Source organism: Ornithorhynchus anatinus, chromosome 19 (assembly GCF_004115215.2).
Source record: "Ornithorhynchus anatinus isolate Pmale09 chromosome 19, mOrnAna1.pri.v4, whole genome shotgun sequence".
NCBI lineage: Eukaryota > Metazoa > Chordata > Mammalia > Monotremata > Ornithorhynchidae > Ornithorhynchus > Ornithorhynchus anatinus.
The window spans coordinates 8,657,595-8,673,804 of NC_041746.1; the positions used below are offsets into that span (position 1 = coordinate 8,657,595).

Here is a 16,210-nt window from a genome sequence, read left to right on the forward strand (position 1 = left end):
CAGAGCACTGTACTAAGCACTTAGCACTTACAACCGTGTTTAATGTCTAGTATGAATTAACAAATATAACAAAAATAGTAATTATTATGGTATTTGTTAAGTTCTTACTATGTGCCAAGCACTTTTCTAAGCCAGGGGATAGATACAAGGTAATCGGGTTGTCCCACGTGGGCCTCACAGTCTTAATCCCCATTTTACAGATGAGGTAACTGAGGCACAGAGAGGTTACGCAGCTTGTCCAAGGTCACACAGGAGACAAGTGGCAGAGTCGGTTTTAGAACCCACGTCTTCTGACTCCCAAGCCCGTGCTCTTTCCACTAAGCCATAATAACAATATCTTTATAGATTCCCATTTTCCCATCTATAATTTATTTGACTTCATTTCATTATTTAATTTATTTTAATGCATCTCCCCTTCCAAACTGTAAGCTTCTTGTGGTCAGGGTTTCTGTCTACCAACGTTAATATATTGTACCCTCCTAAACACCTAGTACAGTCCTGTGTGCACAATAAGTGCTCGATAAGTGCTCAATAAATGTCCACGACTGTTTGATTGATCATCTATTTTCTCAGTTGACTACTTAATTTTTATCAATTACAGTTAGTTCAGATCTTTCCCAGGTGCTTTAGGCAGCTTCCCTCTCTTCCCTGAGACTTGGCTGAGCACATTCACTCTTTCAAGTCACTAGACTGCCCCCAAGAAACCCCGCAGACTTCTCCGGTGTCCGGCCCACCAGAAAGCAGGATTGTCTTTGAATAGCTTACCTCTGGGTGGTGTGAGTCAAAGGGATGGCACCTCAACACTAATACTCTTCTAATTATTTCCCAAGGAATAATAGCCAATACGTATTTAACTTGGCCGGGGCTGGACGGAAACCCAAAAAACCTCTCCTGTCTTGTAATTTTGCTGGAGTGGAAACCGGAATTTCATTGGAGTCATTTTATACTGGAGACGGAATTTCAAGGTTCTTCATTTTGAGAAGAATGAGAATTGGAGCCTATCCAGAACCACAGCACTTTCCGGTGACTTTCTGAAACAGGAAGCTGAAGCTTATGCTCCCCATTTTCTTCCAGGCGGATCAGCGGCGCTCCACAGCTGCCTGGAGTTCAGAACCTACAAAATGAAGGCCAAAGAAAAGAGTGTGAAAGGATCCTCGGTGCAACGAGCCACTCTAGGGAGCCCTGAGCCACAGAATGCTTCTGTCACAGAAGGGAGGAAATGAAGAGCACCCGTGGAAGTCAGTTTGGCTAAGGTGACCTTATTCCCCCCTTTCACGTGTCCTCGGTCTGTGGCATTTAAAATTTGCCATCTACTGAGCCCTGGCTCTCATTTCATGGTACAGATTCACTGGGATGCCCCAGCATTCAGGGGAGGGCGATTCCCACAGCACTTATCCAAAATGTTTTTCAAACACACACAGAAAAACCCCTATGAATCAAGCGGTGAACCTCACGGAGAATTTTTATAAGCTGGAATGAATTACATTAGCTTCTGTTTTCTGACTGGCTACTCGCTAACTTCCTCAAGATATATATACCTCCAGTCCTTCCCTTAATCGAGAAAGACATTTTTAAAACCGATATGGAAAATTTGCATTCGACCTTGTGACCTTGATTTCTGTCAACAGTTTCATACACATCTGGTCTTGAACTGTAAAATTGTTGGCATATTCCGCGGAGTAGGCCCGGACAGCTGCAGGGGCTCTGTCCACCGAGTAACTCCCCTCCCAGAGCCTCAGGAAACGGGGACTACAAACCTCTCATTCCTAGCTCATTTAACCTTCAAAACCATAAGGAGAATTCCAATATTTTTCTACCCCGGTACCCTTTGGTACTGGTTCTGAAAAGGAACGAAGTTTACTTTTTTGGTCGCAACTATCAGATCTTCTGGTACAGGGTGGGATGAGTTGGTCATTTCAGCTATAAAGTGTGAGGGAAAAATAACTTCCCCCAGTGAACAAAAATTCCAATCTACTTTCCACTCTCTAGGGCTACCCAAGCTTGGGACCTAAAGTTTAATCTCTTCCCCGTCAGTCCTCGCTTAAACCAAGCCCTAGTTCTGATCCAGACTTAACGATGCCCCAGGTTTCATTCCTTAAAGACACACATGCTGCATTTGCACCAACATGGCTTCCCCCAGGGGCTGCTGAGATATGTAGCTATGATGGTGTCTAAGTCACTGTTCTCAGCCCCTCGCTTGAATAATAATTATATTCCTTGTAAAGTACTTCCTAGGTCCCAAGGACTGTACTAAGTGCTGAAGCAGAAACAAGATAATCAGGCTGGACAGAGTCCATGATCCTCATAGAGCTCACGGTCTAAGTAGGAGGAAGTAGAATTTAATCCCCATTTTACAGATGAGGAAAAAGAGGCACGGAGAAGTTAAGCGAATTGTCACTCAGCAGACAAGTGGAAGAGCAGGGATTAAAATCACATCCTCTGACTCTCAGGCCCGTGATCTTGAAAATGCTAAAAACGATGGAAACCTCGTACTGGAAACGAGAGAGCAGAACTTCAGTTAATTCTATTGGCCAAGAACCCTTTCACAGTTGGGGTAGACAGCTGTAAACCTGTAGTTGCTCCCAGGGAAGATTCCAAATCATCAATTGTGTTTCTTTTCAAATGCAGGTTCTCTCTTTTTTCTGTTTTAGTGCCAAGGACTAATGATACCTGTAATTATGTCAGCTTAATTGTCAGGTTAATGTATATGGACGACTCAAAAGACACATCACTGTTATCAGTAGAATAACTGCCTGATGGTACAAACATCTGAGTGAAAGCAGACTGATTGACTGAAAATTGGATTTCTTCTAGGCATCAATTTTCAGCAAAAATGATGAAGACTTCGAGCAGCTACATACAGCACTTGAATCACTTGGAATGCTTTTGCCTAGTAGCCACAAGTACTAGATAGTAGAAGAGTCATAATTTTAAAATGTGAGCCCCGGCTGGGAAAGGGTATTTGTCATATCTGATTTCCTTCGTCTACCCCGGCTCTCAGCATAGAATTAATACCAAAATTTAAGAAATACTAATTGTATTCATCGAGGACTCAGTTGGTGCATCGCATTCGGGAAAGTACACTTAGAACTGCGAGCCCCGTGTCAGACGGGGTTTGTGTCTGATCTGATCGTTTTGTTTCGACTCCAGTGCTTGGCATGTTCTAAGTGCTTAAACAAATACTATTATTATCACTGCTATTATTTTTATTATTCCCTTTAAATCAGATTCTGCTTTCTTTTCAACTAAACTTTAGATAAGTTTTACTTGTTATTTCAACTGTGCACCAAGACGCAGTAAACAAGGGAATAAGAGGTAACTCCAAGAAGCAGCTGCACCTCAAGAGGTCCACTGTGCTTTCTGCCCTGGTTCTCCAATATCTTCCGGCTTCCGGCATCTTCCTGCCATAAGGGAGGAATTTGCCTCCTGTTCCCATTTCAGGCAATGCCATTTCATTATGTCGTGTGTTCATGGAGCGTAGCGTAATGACACCCCCAAACTTAGAGCGACTCCGGAGCTGTAGAGCCATTCTGTTCTCATCCCCGCTAGCACCCCCACCCGTGGGTGCTTGGAAATTTAAACCACTCTCACCCATCAACCACCCTCGGTGGTCTGTCTAAGGCAGTTAAAACCAAATATTCTCAGTTATTTGAACAGTCTACGGGATCACGGACCTGAAAATTGCATACCGTCATTTTATAAATATAATTTGACCTCTGGTTCTGCTGATCTCTCCTATTTCAATAGTTGTCAGCTTAGCAAATGGTAAATATCCCTCCAGGCAAACTGGCACCAATGAGATCAAATGATAGAAGAAGAACCACTCCTTAAAAACCATTACAGAAAATAACATAACTCAACACCAATCAAGCACCCGCCTGAATTGACGTGCTGTCATAACCACGGGGCGCCTGTTGTTATATCTGACATATAAAGCACAGGTGAAATGAAGTGCAGTTCTCACAGCACGACGATTCTGATTCAAAATTAGCTTCGAGTAAGAAGTATTAAAATAGCTTCTGCTAAGAGTTTCCTGGGTTCCAAATGCTGTTTCTGAGGCTTCGCCTGGTAGGTGGTGATGGTAACTACACAGGAGAATAAAACGTCAAATTTAGCCTCTCGAGTGGCAATTGTTGGTGTACAATATTTAGACAGGAGAAATGAGAGGTGTGAAAAACAACTGCCAAAAGCAATTATGTGTTGTTTGGAACTTTTTCAAGTTCGTTTGACTATACCAGCAGCTATTTTAGTCCTATTAAGACAGGCCAAGATGGATATCATTTAATACTTTAGCTATCTATTCTAGTCAAGTGAAGTAGAGAGGGCAAAAAAAGACCCAGAACAGGAAAACAGAAAAGGAAGAAAGATATGTTTAGAAGACTATGTTTTTCCTTTAGTAAATTACGTCAGGTGAAAGAGGAGGCTCAGGGAACATTTACCCTCACGGTATGCCGGAAGGGAAAGCTGATAGCTAACGCCTCGGAAAAGACAGTAGGTTTGACATTTGTTTTCCCTTCTCTCTTTATGAAATAGATTAAGTGTCAACAGTTGAGCAGGGCCAGTCCCACAGCCAGTGAGAAGGCAAACTGGAATAAGGGAAGAAACGGTTAAAGGCATTTTTAAAGCCAGTGGCTTCTCATTGCAGGGAACGTCTCTACCGACACTCTTTTATTATACTCTCCCAAGTGCTTAATATAGTTCTCTGTACACCGTTAGCGCTCAATAAATAGGACTGATTGATTACTTGATTGGCAAGACATGAGATATATAGGTCAGAGTCCTGAGGGAAATGGTGGATCTTAAGCACCGCAGTCATTGGCATTTGTATTTGAGGATTAATGGAGGCCTGAAATCCCTGAGGACTGAAAAGAACCAAAGTTGGGCCTATCTTTGCTCCCAGTTCAATGCAGGTGATAAGGGGCAACTGTTCTGGACTCTGCATATCTAGGGGTCTCAGGGCCTGGATAAGCCCGTTGAGCTAGTGCAAGCCACGTTGACCAAGCCGGGCCAAATGTCTTACAGTGTCTTGCAATTTCTATGGTTCCACACACCGGCCCCAGCTCCAAGGAGCTCCTTGGCTTGGGGACGTAGGAAACCAGTGGAATGGCAGAACGGAAATAAAAGGGGACCATGTCCTCCACTCCAACCTGAAGAGGATACCCAATTTGGCCCCACTCTGGGCCACACTGGCTCCCCTGCACTTCTTCAAAAAGGGGGAAAGAGGAAGACCGCAGTAATTATAATTTGGTCACCTTGACAACAATCCCTCTAGACGATGAGCTCCCTGTTTACCAAATCTGTTGCGCTGTACTCTCCCAAGCTCTTAGTACAGTACTCTGCACACAATAAGCACTCAATAATTACAACCGATTGGTTGACTGATTCGATCTGAGGGAAGGAACTAGAACAAATTATGAAATAATCCATTTTGCAACCCTTCCCGGAAGAGTCAACCAACCTGACGGTGAAAAGAACAAATGATACCAGACCAATTTAGTCTCCTTCTATGACAGAATGGTAGGCCACATGTGCAAGGGAGAAGCAGCGGAGGGAATCTAACTAGACTTCGGTAAAACATTTCTTTCCATCCCATATAACAATCTTACCGGTAGGCTAGTTAAGCATGGTATTGACCAGCCCAATCATTACGGGGGGAGAATTCCAATATTACACTTACGGGGTGTCCCTAATGTTTCGTCAGCTAGGTCCGTCGATTTAGTGGATCGCGGTGCGGGATATTTCGTAGGGTAGGTTCTTGGCTGAGTTCTGTTCAGTGACCCCTCTGATGACCTGGACAAAGGAATCGAAAACATGCTCATCAAATTCCCAGATGATATTACACTGGACTTTATTGCTGATACTTTGGATGACAGAATTAGAACTGACTTAGATAAACAAAAGCAGCTGGAAATTCAGTGAGAACAGGAGCGGGAGAACGCTCCTACTGATGAAAAATAAGCCACACTGTTGTGGGGTGGGGGAACGGCGGAACAGCTTTGACGGCACAGCATCGATCGGTCTCTTTGCTGGTCTCTTTGCTGGCCTCCAGTCTATCCCATCTATATTCCAGGTAGCCGCATAGACCATCTTCTTGAAGTAGCACTCGGCACACAGTTTTCCTTTGCTCAACCATTCCACTGCTTTCTTATGTCCTTCCGCCACTAAAAGTAACTCCCCACAATCAGCTTCAAAGCTCGCTTGGTAGCTTCTGTGGTCCGAGCAAGAGGAAATTGACTTCAGTTGGAGCAAGAGGGATTTTGGAAAGACATAAGGAAGAGCTTCTTGACTGCTGTGGTGATGATACAGTAGCATGAGCTATCAAGGGAGGTTGTACACATCTCACCCCTGGAGTTCTTCTAGAAAGAAGGGGATAACCATCTGTCTGCATTAGCTTAGGTCTTTGACTGCCTGGAGGCAGGGGGCTGGATTCAATGCTCTCCCGAGATAGCCTCTATCCCTCTGATTCTCTGCATCTCTGGCCTTTTGCTGAGAGATTAATTATGCTCTTTAGAATTCCTAAAGTATTTCCAACATGTCAAAATGGTCATCTGGGAAATTTTTTTTTCGGAGAATCCAACCCATTATTATTAATAAATTGCTTGTGGTCCTGGCTAATGTCCAGCAGTGCCGACCTAGGGAGAAGAACAAATGGTAATATACTTTCCATTTGTCCGACGTTTCAATTTTTAGTAACCTCTGAAGTTGTTAGTAGTTCATTTTGAGGTCTGGGCAAAAATTCAAGCCCATTCCTGAATTATCTTAACTGGTTTACCCTCCCTCAGGAGAAAGCCAACAGTTGCAAAAATTGTAGTGATATCCTCCGCTAACAATACTATTGCAAAGGGGTTTCTAATCTGTGTCTTGTCCGTCTCCTTATCTTCTAGTGCTTCTCCGTCTCATCCCCCTTTGCAGAGGCTCCCGACATAATCTGCCTCTCCCGCAGCCGTTGACAGACACAAGAAGCAGATGAACCAAGAGGTTAATGGAAGGGGAATGGGAAAGTCTAACTTGATGGGAGGCAGGGAGAAGCAACCGAAGGCTTGGCTAAGGGAACCAAACAGGGTGTTTGACCCTCTGAGTCCTAGGGAATCATAATATTATGTGGCTTCTGGGAAAGCTCTGAAAAAACAATCGAATTAAGAGTGAAAGGGATCTCCAGGGGTCATTTAGTCCGTTCCCCTGCTTCCAGGCAGGACTGCACTTCAACATCCCAGAAACATAGCTGGCCTATTTCTCTTCAAAAATCTCCAAAGTCGGAGCCCCCACAAACTCATATATAATAGTTGGATGAGGTGTTAAAGAGAACTTCTTACATTCTCAAAGTAAGGTTTGCGAGGCCTTATATATGTATGTATGTACTGCATATTCTAAGGCCTTGCAAACCTTACTTTAAGAATGTAAGAAGTTCTTTTTAACACCTCATCCAACTATTTACTTTGTGGGAGATCTGCAAAGAAATGGCGAAATAGAAAGCATAATAAATGTCTAATGAATGAACTGGATAGGTTACGACTGAAGGGTATGAAAAAAGACAAAATACTATGTGTGTGTGTGTGTGAGAGAGAGAGAGAGAGAGAGAGACAGACAGACAGACAGACAGACAGACAGACAGAGATTTTCTCTATCAGGACCTCACCCCAGCAAATCTAACTCATATCTCACCTCAAGGAGAGCAGGGTAAGACAGTCAGCAGTAGGAGAATATCTAGTGGGATTATGCCATTAGAGGTGAAGATTTCTGACCAAGAATCACCTGAGGGTGTCTTGCAGTCACTTCCTCCACACGATTAGCTGGGCCTACAGTCAAAGGCTTTGTGTTCTCATGCCCAAGAAAGCTATCGCTTTTCGGTCTCGGCTTTCCGAAGCTTCCGACACTAATTCCTTTCCTGGTGCGATGTCAAAGCCGTGCCTTAGAAATAAGGACGTTTGGGGACATTAAAAATAGCAGGGGGGCTGAGTGGTATTGGGTTAGCCTGAGTGGCAGTAGGAGTGTGCTCCACTGAACTGTCCAGAGTGTGGGCAGAAGGATTAAAACAGACAGGGTACAACTAACAGACAGGGTACAACTACTTGGAGGGACCGGGGTATCATGAGGTAGATTGTGAGTGTCCGGAGACCCAAGTTCTAATTCCTTTCCTGTCATTTAGCTGCTGTGTGACTGTGGGCAAGGCACTTAGCCTCTCTGTTGCCTCAGGACCCTCTCCTTTATAAAATGGAGATATAGTTCTTGCTTCCTTACCCTCTTGGACTGTGAGCCCCATGTGGGACAGTGACTGTGACCAATCTAATTATCATGTATCCATCAAGTACTAAACGAATAGCACACAGCTTGTGGTCATCTGCGTGCAACTGCCTGAGCAAAGAGGGGAACCCTGACCTCCATCTCCTCTGAACCCTGAGTTTTGTGTGATATATTTGAAAATCCACCATACCTGGCATTTATTGGAATTTGCAAAATTAGTGAAGCTTGTGTAATCACTGAAGTGCAAGAAACTAGATATCACTTGGCTTTCCGTTTTTGCTCTCTTCGTATTAAAAGTAAATTCCTGTGTTTAAGATGTCTGTGGTGGTTTGAGAATGTCTCGTCTGAAGCAGTCATGCATTTTTCCCTGGCTTCTCCACCATTAACTCTCATTAATCAGCTTTCATAAAACATCCCATGGATTATTCTAGCAAATTTATGGGTGGTATTCTGATGCGAGAGAGATTTTGAAGAGCCTACCTTCTCAATCTTTACATTTCCTTCCTATAATGCAGAGAGCAGTCTTTTTTATTTGCAATCAATTAATAGTCTTTATTGAGCATTTTCACTCTGCTGCACACTGTACTATGCTCTTTGGAGAGTTAATCAATCAGTGGTCTTTACCGAAAGCTGTCTGTTTGCAGTGTAGTAAGTGCTTGAGAGAGTACAGTACAACAGAGTTGGTAGATGTGTTCCTTGACTACAATAAGCTTACAGTCTAGAGGGAATAGGCATAATGCCTGCCCTTGAAGTGATTACAATCTAGAGGAATGCTCCTTGACCCAGACGCAGACCCGCAATGGTTACGTTCTTTGTTTCCTCTGAGGGAGCTTTGCATTTGACTCTTCTGTTGGCCAGCCCACTCTGGACCAGTGATTTCAGGCATGGTCGACACCTACTCTGAGATCTCTTTCAGGTTGTCCCCTCCTCCTCTTACCTCCCTGATCTGTCACGAACCAGCCCACACTCTTTGCTCCTCTAATACCAACGTACTTACCTTATCCTGATCTCGTCCATCTCGCTATTGCCCATGTCCTTCTGGCCTGGAACTCCCTTCCTCTTCCTAGAGGACAGACCACGACTCTTCACCTTCAAAACCTTATTAAAGTCACAGGTCCTCCAAGAAGTTTTCCCAAACTAGGCCTCCACTTCCCCTACTCCCTCTTACCTCTGCAGCATTTATACACTTGGACCTGTACTCTCTAAACACTTAGTATTCGCCCCACCCTCAGTCCTACAACATTTGTGTACATCTCCAAAATTTACTTTAATGTCTGTCTCCCCTTCTAGACCGTAAACTCCTTAAGCTCAATTGTATTGTACTCTCCCAGCCACTTAGTACGGTTCTCTCCACATGATAAGCATTCCATACTCCCTCCTACCAAGACTCTGAATTCCATGTGGGACAAGAACTATGTCTAACCCGATTATCTTGCATCTACCCAGTGTTGAGAACGGTGCTTTGCACATATAAAGTTCTTAATAAATACTATCGCAGCTAACAAGAAAGGAGTGGCTTTCTTCGAGCAAAAGCTGGGTAGGGAATGAGAGATGGGGAGGGAAAGGGAAAAACAATGCAAGGTGCTGCAAACACTGAATGTGACAACACAACAAACTATAGCAGCCTTGTGGGAACAATTTGACTGGGATTGTGGATCCCACATTGTCCTTTTGAGTCACACACGGACTCCTAGGTGAGCTTCCTTTTTTTGGTAATTGTATTTGTTTTTTGCTTACTATGGGGTAGTATTATATTAAACACTGGGGAAGATACAAGCTTCTCAGGTCAGAAACAGTCCCCGTCCCACACGGGGCTCACAGTCTTAATCCCCATTTTACAGATGAGGTCAATGTAGCCCAAAGAAGTTAAATGACTTGGCCAAGGTCACAGAGCAGACAAGTGGCAGAGTCAGGGTTAGAACCTTCTGACTCCCAAGGCCCAAGCTCTATCCATTAGGCCATGCTGCTTTTCTGTCTTCACTGTCAGTAGTGTCTTCACATGGGAAGGATGCCTCTTTATACAAGCTAAATGCATTACTTTTGTGGCTCCAAGTCAAGGGGAATAGATTACAAATATATTTGACTGCTTGAAAAACTTTGGCAGAAAACCAAAATTCATCCCTTTCTTGTGTTCTAGAAAATCATATCTCAGTTCAGCACACATTGGCCAAGAAACTGGATAATTGTTTCCCATTTTAAATATTGATTTGGAGAAGTAAAAGTCTTTAGGCAAGCTCTATTTAGTTAACATAAAATTATCTATCAACAGGATGAACCTTATTTAAATGTTATTTTAGGCACTAAGTGCTGTAATGTTTGTTATCTTGTACATAAAGTTTAGATCTACTTTTACATAGCTAGAGTTTGTTTTCAGAAAAGAAATTTGAAGCATAAATTGTTGCATGGTGCCCTACCAAAGAATCGTTTTAAAATAAATCTGCCTTACTATTCTTTTGAGTTCTTTTTTTAAAGAATCCATAGCATTGTTTGGATTTAAAGAGGAAAGGGCCGGCATTATTACTGCTATTGTTTAACTTTTATTGAGTGCTAAAAGCAAATCAGGTGATATTAGAAAGCCGATATAGAAGGGACCCTGTAATTACCCAATTTGGGCCATTGACTTTGGAAGAAATAGAGTTCCCTTTTTTTCATTCTTCAAGGAATCTGACAGCTTGATGTTGCAGTTCCTTACAGGTCGGTGGAGTATAATTACCCAGACAGTAACCTGGACACTCCAGGTCCCTCAAGTAAGAATTCTGACCAAGAGATGTGGTCCAAGGCTGGACAATGGCCTCTTTCAAGGAAGACAGACATTCAACAAGTGACTTGTCCATCATTGCAAGACTTACCCCCATTCTCCAGAAATTTGAAAAGCAGCCCTCAGATCTTACCAAACTACACCGTATTTGGGGATGAAAGTCATCTTACTATTATTTAAAATGATGGCGAGAGGTGAATCTCGAGCAACGAAGCTGAGCTGTCAGATCCTGAAAACCAGGTCAGCTGCAAACACACCAACCTGGCATGTATCATTCCCAAAAATGGGGGTGATCTATTTGACCAAAGGAATCGGGAAAATCTCTTAGAGAAAAGGCTGAAAATACAGTGCCGGGTTCTGTAAATTAACATCTCCACCTGCAAGATAAGGAACAGTCTATACTGTTGGTCTTGCATCAATCTTTTTCAGCCCTATCTATACATAAAGAGTTGTCAAAATAATAATGATATTATATATATGCATATATGTTTATGTGATGTAATATTAATAATATATACTGATATTGTCATATATCCATCCATGTGTGTATATAATATTGATGGTATTTTTTAAGCACCTACTCTGCGCCAAGCACTGTTCTAAGAGCTGAATATAGGCATGGATGTATAATGAAAGTAACAGTGATGATGGTAAAGGTATTTGTGAAGCATTTACTGAGATAAGCAGATTGGACACAGGCCCTGCCCCAGTGGGGCTCAAGTTCCAAGAGGGAGAGATGAAAGAGAAAGAAAGAGAGGGAGAGAATCTTTAGCTAATCTTGAGGTTTGAAGGGGATGAATGTCTACTGATGGTTGGGTTTTATCAGCATGCTAATGTGACTGAAACAATGGAAGCAAAGCCAACAATCACTTCGGCAGATTGTACAAGCAAATATTGGCCCATGCTGTAGAACTTGATATTTACTGTGCCTGACACCATTTCTCTTTCCAGCTGTCACTTGTTAACTTCTCAAAATTGCTCCAGTAAGACCATTTCCAGGCTGTCCTGTCTTTTGTTACCGTGGACAGCAGGCCACAGCTGTGCCACAGAATAATAATATTGTAAATCACTCATCTTCCAAGCACTGGACTAAGCACTGGGGTAGATAGGATATAAACAGATCAGATACAGTCCTTGTATCCCGTGGGGCTCACAGTCCGAGAGAGAGGGAAAACAGGTCTTTAATCCTCATTGTACAGAAAACCAAGGCCAAGTAAAGTTCAGCGATTTGCACAAGATCATCTAGCAGGCAAGTGGCCAAGCGGGAAGTGGCTCGGCCTAACAGGAAGGCCACGGGCCTGAAAGTCAGAGGACCTAGGTTCTAATCTGACTGGGTCACTTGTCTGCTGTGTGACCTGCGCAAGTCACCTAATGTCTCCGGGCCTCGGTTATCTCATCTGCAATATATGGGTTCAATGCCTCTTCTCCCTCCTACTTAAAATATGTGCCCAGTGAGGGACAGGGACTGGGTTCAATCTGCATATACTGTACCCTCTCCAGCACTTAATACAGTGCCTGGCACCCAGTAAGCACTTGACAACTATCATAAAAATAATAATAAAAAAGGGTGGAGCCGGGATTAGAACCCAGGCCTCCCGACTCCCAGGCCCCGAGCTCTTTCCACTAGAACACAGTGACTTTCTATTTTCCGCCTGCCTTGTCGAGCCGCAGTGACAGATGGTCTAAAGAGAGGCAGCCTGAATATATCCACTCGACCCTGGATGACGGATCAACCGAAGCCCTCAGCAGCAAGCGGCTGCATGTGGGCACACGCTCTGGAAAGGCGAGGGTCCTACCCGGGAGTCGATGAGTAGAAACTCTACGTACATTTTAGCTTATTTCTGGACCTATTTTATAAGATCCGTAACCACAGTTTGGCACTTGCAGAGAATTTTGGCTGGCTGGGAAGTACTTATTGATACTAATATTGCACCTATAAAGAAGCAATCCCAAGAGTTGCCATTTTAATCATTTGGCCCTTAAATTCTGCCTAGAAGGGGCAGTCCTTCAGGTTCAGGATTTCAGCCAAAAACACATTTAAATGCCGACGAGTCATATCCTTTCACCCGAGAGTCCATTATAAAATCGATCTAAATTAAGCTTCCTAAGAGTACCATTTACACCTGGCAAAACTCAAGCCCAGAAACATTAATTGACCTTACATTTCTTAGCCTGGTTCCTTCTTCAAGTTGCTCTGAAAAACCTCATGGAGGAAGGGGCTCCACTGCCCCGGTTACACACACTCCATGAATCACCTACAAAAAAAACCTGCTGTGGTCTGAGCCCCACATATCACAGGGACGGTGTGTCCGGCCCAATTTGCTCGCATCCACCCTAGCACGTAGTACAGTGCTTTGCAGATAGTTAGCGCTTAACAAATACCATTATATTTGGTTTTAACCCTAACGAAAACAAATTTTAACCCACGCACCCTACTCATGAGCTGATCAGCATTTTGGGCTCACTTTGGAGATGAAGCTACGTCACCAGTTTTCAACGAAATGTAACCCATGCAGAATGTTACATTAGCTGAAATCTGTGTCTTTCATATTTTGTGATATCTATCATGGATCCTGAAGTGCCTCATAAACCCTAAATTGTGTTCCTGCCCCCAGAAAACCCCTGACTTCTTTCAGGGGGAAGGGTGACTTGCATAAAAAGAACGGAATGGGGCCAATTTTGACTTTGAGGTGTGTCTCTTTAGGACAAGTACATCACCCTTTCCCAGTTTTGATGTTACCACTGGCCCTCATCCTACAAAAATCAAATTTGTTGCTTACTGCGATGAAAACCCGAGTCTTCCTGCCTAGCTCTGTTTCACTATGAGTTACTTCTCTTTAAATTCTGCAGCGTCCATAACCTGTGACCCACTTACTCCTACTGAAAGGTGGGAAATGAGACACTCTTCACCTCCGGTGACTTTTTCAAATTTCACCTCTTTCAGTGCTGTGGAGGAACTCGTAGGAGTTGCAGAGATGTAAGCAGTGAGCTCCAGCCACTCTAGTGGAAAGAATATGGGCCCGAGTTCAATAGCTATGCCACTAGCCTTCTGTGAGATGTAGGGAAAGTCAATTAACTTCACTATGCCTCAGTTTTCTCAACTGGAAAGTGCCCGGACAGTACCTCTTAACCAAACCGCTATTATTATCAAACTGATATGACACTTTAAATAGCTTCCGTATTATGATGGCTCCTCGATGTGACCTCCAAAGGCTTTTTCAGAATAGGCAAGTCAAAAAAAGTCCTTTGAGGGTAATTTATGGTTTAATTCAGTGAGCGAATTTAATTCAGTTAGTGGTCGTGGAACCGAAGAAGGTTCAACTATAGACCAGGAAGATTGATGAAAGCAATATCTTCATCAAACAGAACTTTAATATCAACTAGAGCAACACTTCATTTTGAAATGTTTCACACAATGGGTTTTCTCCTAAACAGGGAGTGAGGCAGGATCAGAATTGCCTTCTGGGGTGTCAGATGACAGGGGCTTCGCATCATTCAATGTTCTCACAGAAGAAGTTCAAATACGATTTGGGACAAGTTGGTGAGGTGTAAGGAGATTGAGTCTTTTTTTTTTTCCCCTAGGATGGCATACTGTTCCTGGGACAAATGTTCACCACAGAACCCCCTTCTCCTAGGCGATGTGAAAATCAGTGAACGTCTGCAAAGTGCTCTGAGATCCTTAAAAGAAACAAAGAGAAACAGTGTGGCCTGGTGGAAGGAGCACAGGACTGGAAGTCGGAGGAGACGTGAACTCAAATCCTGGCTCTGCCATTTGCTTGCACAAGTTGACCCGAACAAGTCACTTAACTTCCCTGTGCCTCAGTTTCCTCATCTGCAAAATGGGATTGAATATTGGTATTCCCTCCCCTTTAGAGTGAGATCTCTCTTGGGACAGGAACCCTGTCTAATCGATCTTGTATCTACTCCAGTGTTTAGCCCAGTGTTTAGCACAGTATACGCACTCAACAGATATCACAATTATTATTTTTATTATCTTTACTAGAGTAGAATCAAAGTTTTGAGCAGATAAATCCTGGTGGGCTCCATGGACTCTCCCAAGTACTTAGTACAGCGGCTCTGCCACTTGTCAGCTGTGTGACTTTGAGCAAGTCACTTAACTTCTCTGGGCCTCGGTTACCTCATCTGGAAAATGGGGATTAAGACTGAGAGCCCCCACATGGAACAACCTGATCACCTTGTATCTCCCCCAGTGCTTAGAACAGTGCTTCGCACACAGTAAGCGCTACTTAAATAGCATCATCATCATCATCTGCACGCAGTAAGCGCTCAATAAATCTGATCGAATGAATGAATGAATCAGCGGAGCTACTCTCGTGGCGACGGCTACTTCAAACTCTCCGCCAAGATGCATTCCGCGGCTTATTCATTCATCTGATCGGATTTATTAAGCACTTACTGGGTGCGGAGCAATGTACTGAGCGTTAGGGAAAGTACGACACAACGATAAGCAGTGACATTCCCTGCCCACAATGAGCTCACAGTCTAGAGCTTATCTGTGGAGGGAAGTGTTTCTTCCCTTTTGGACTCTTGGCTAGTCGGCTGAAGCCATCTAGGTAAGCCTTTTTTCAAAAAATTAAGCAGGAAGAAAAGCTACTCCCAGGGGGAATCTTGTATGTAAAGTAATCACGGAGTCTGGATTTGTATCATAATAATAACGATGATGGTATTTGTTAAGCGCTTACTATGTGCCGAGCACTGTTCCGATCAGTCCTCACGCACCCGGGTGTTCCAACGGGAAGTCATCCCTTCGGCGGGCAGCGGGCGAGTGGATGGAGGCAGCGCGTTGGGTTTAGCGGTACCGTTTACAGCAGAGTCTCTCCGAGTCTTCCTGGAGATGAACCGCGCCGAGGCTGTTTCTGGAAAAGGGGCAGACGGTCGGTTTCTACGTGTGCCGCGGCCTTCTACCGGGTTGCCTATAAATCAGACCTGCTCGAGCGTTTCCCACATCCCCTTTCTGTCTGGGCTTGTGGAGTTTCTTCCTTCCCTTCCTCGCATAGGATGCCTGTGGTTTTGGAGCCAACGGCTGCGAGTTCCATCCCCAGCGCCACAAGCATGCGGTTATTGCTAACGACCGCCGCGTCTGCAGAAGCCCAATGGCCTGGGGTTGCTACAGAAGGTCTACCTGGCTCCCCAGCCACGTCTGAAGACTTCTCTTTTCTGGGAGGGGATGAGAACATTCTTAGAGTTTTA

The 16,210-nt window shown here is 43.9% G+C and overlaps 1 long non-coding RNA gene across 1 annotated transcript; it reads right to left on the reverse strand.

Moving 5' to 3' along the window:
* Positions 1–309: 309 nt before the first annotated feature.
* On the reverse strand, positions 310–15,837 carry LOC114805669. The gene is made up of 3 exons (XR_003753677.2): positions 15,703–15,837; positions 5,678–5,790; positions 310–1,114 (listed from the first exon to the last, which is right to left on the reverse strand). It is a non-coding gene; the product is annotated as an uncharacterized LOC114805669 (long non-coding RNA).
* Positions 15,838–16,210: the final 373 nt, after the last annotated feature.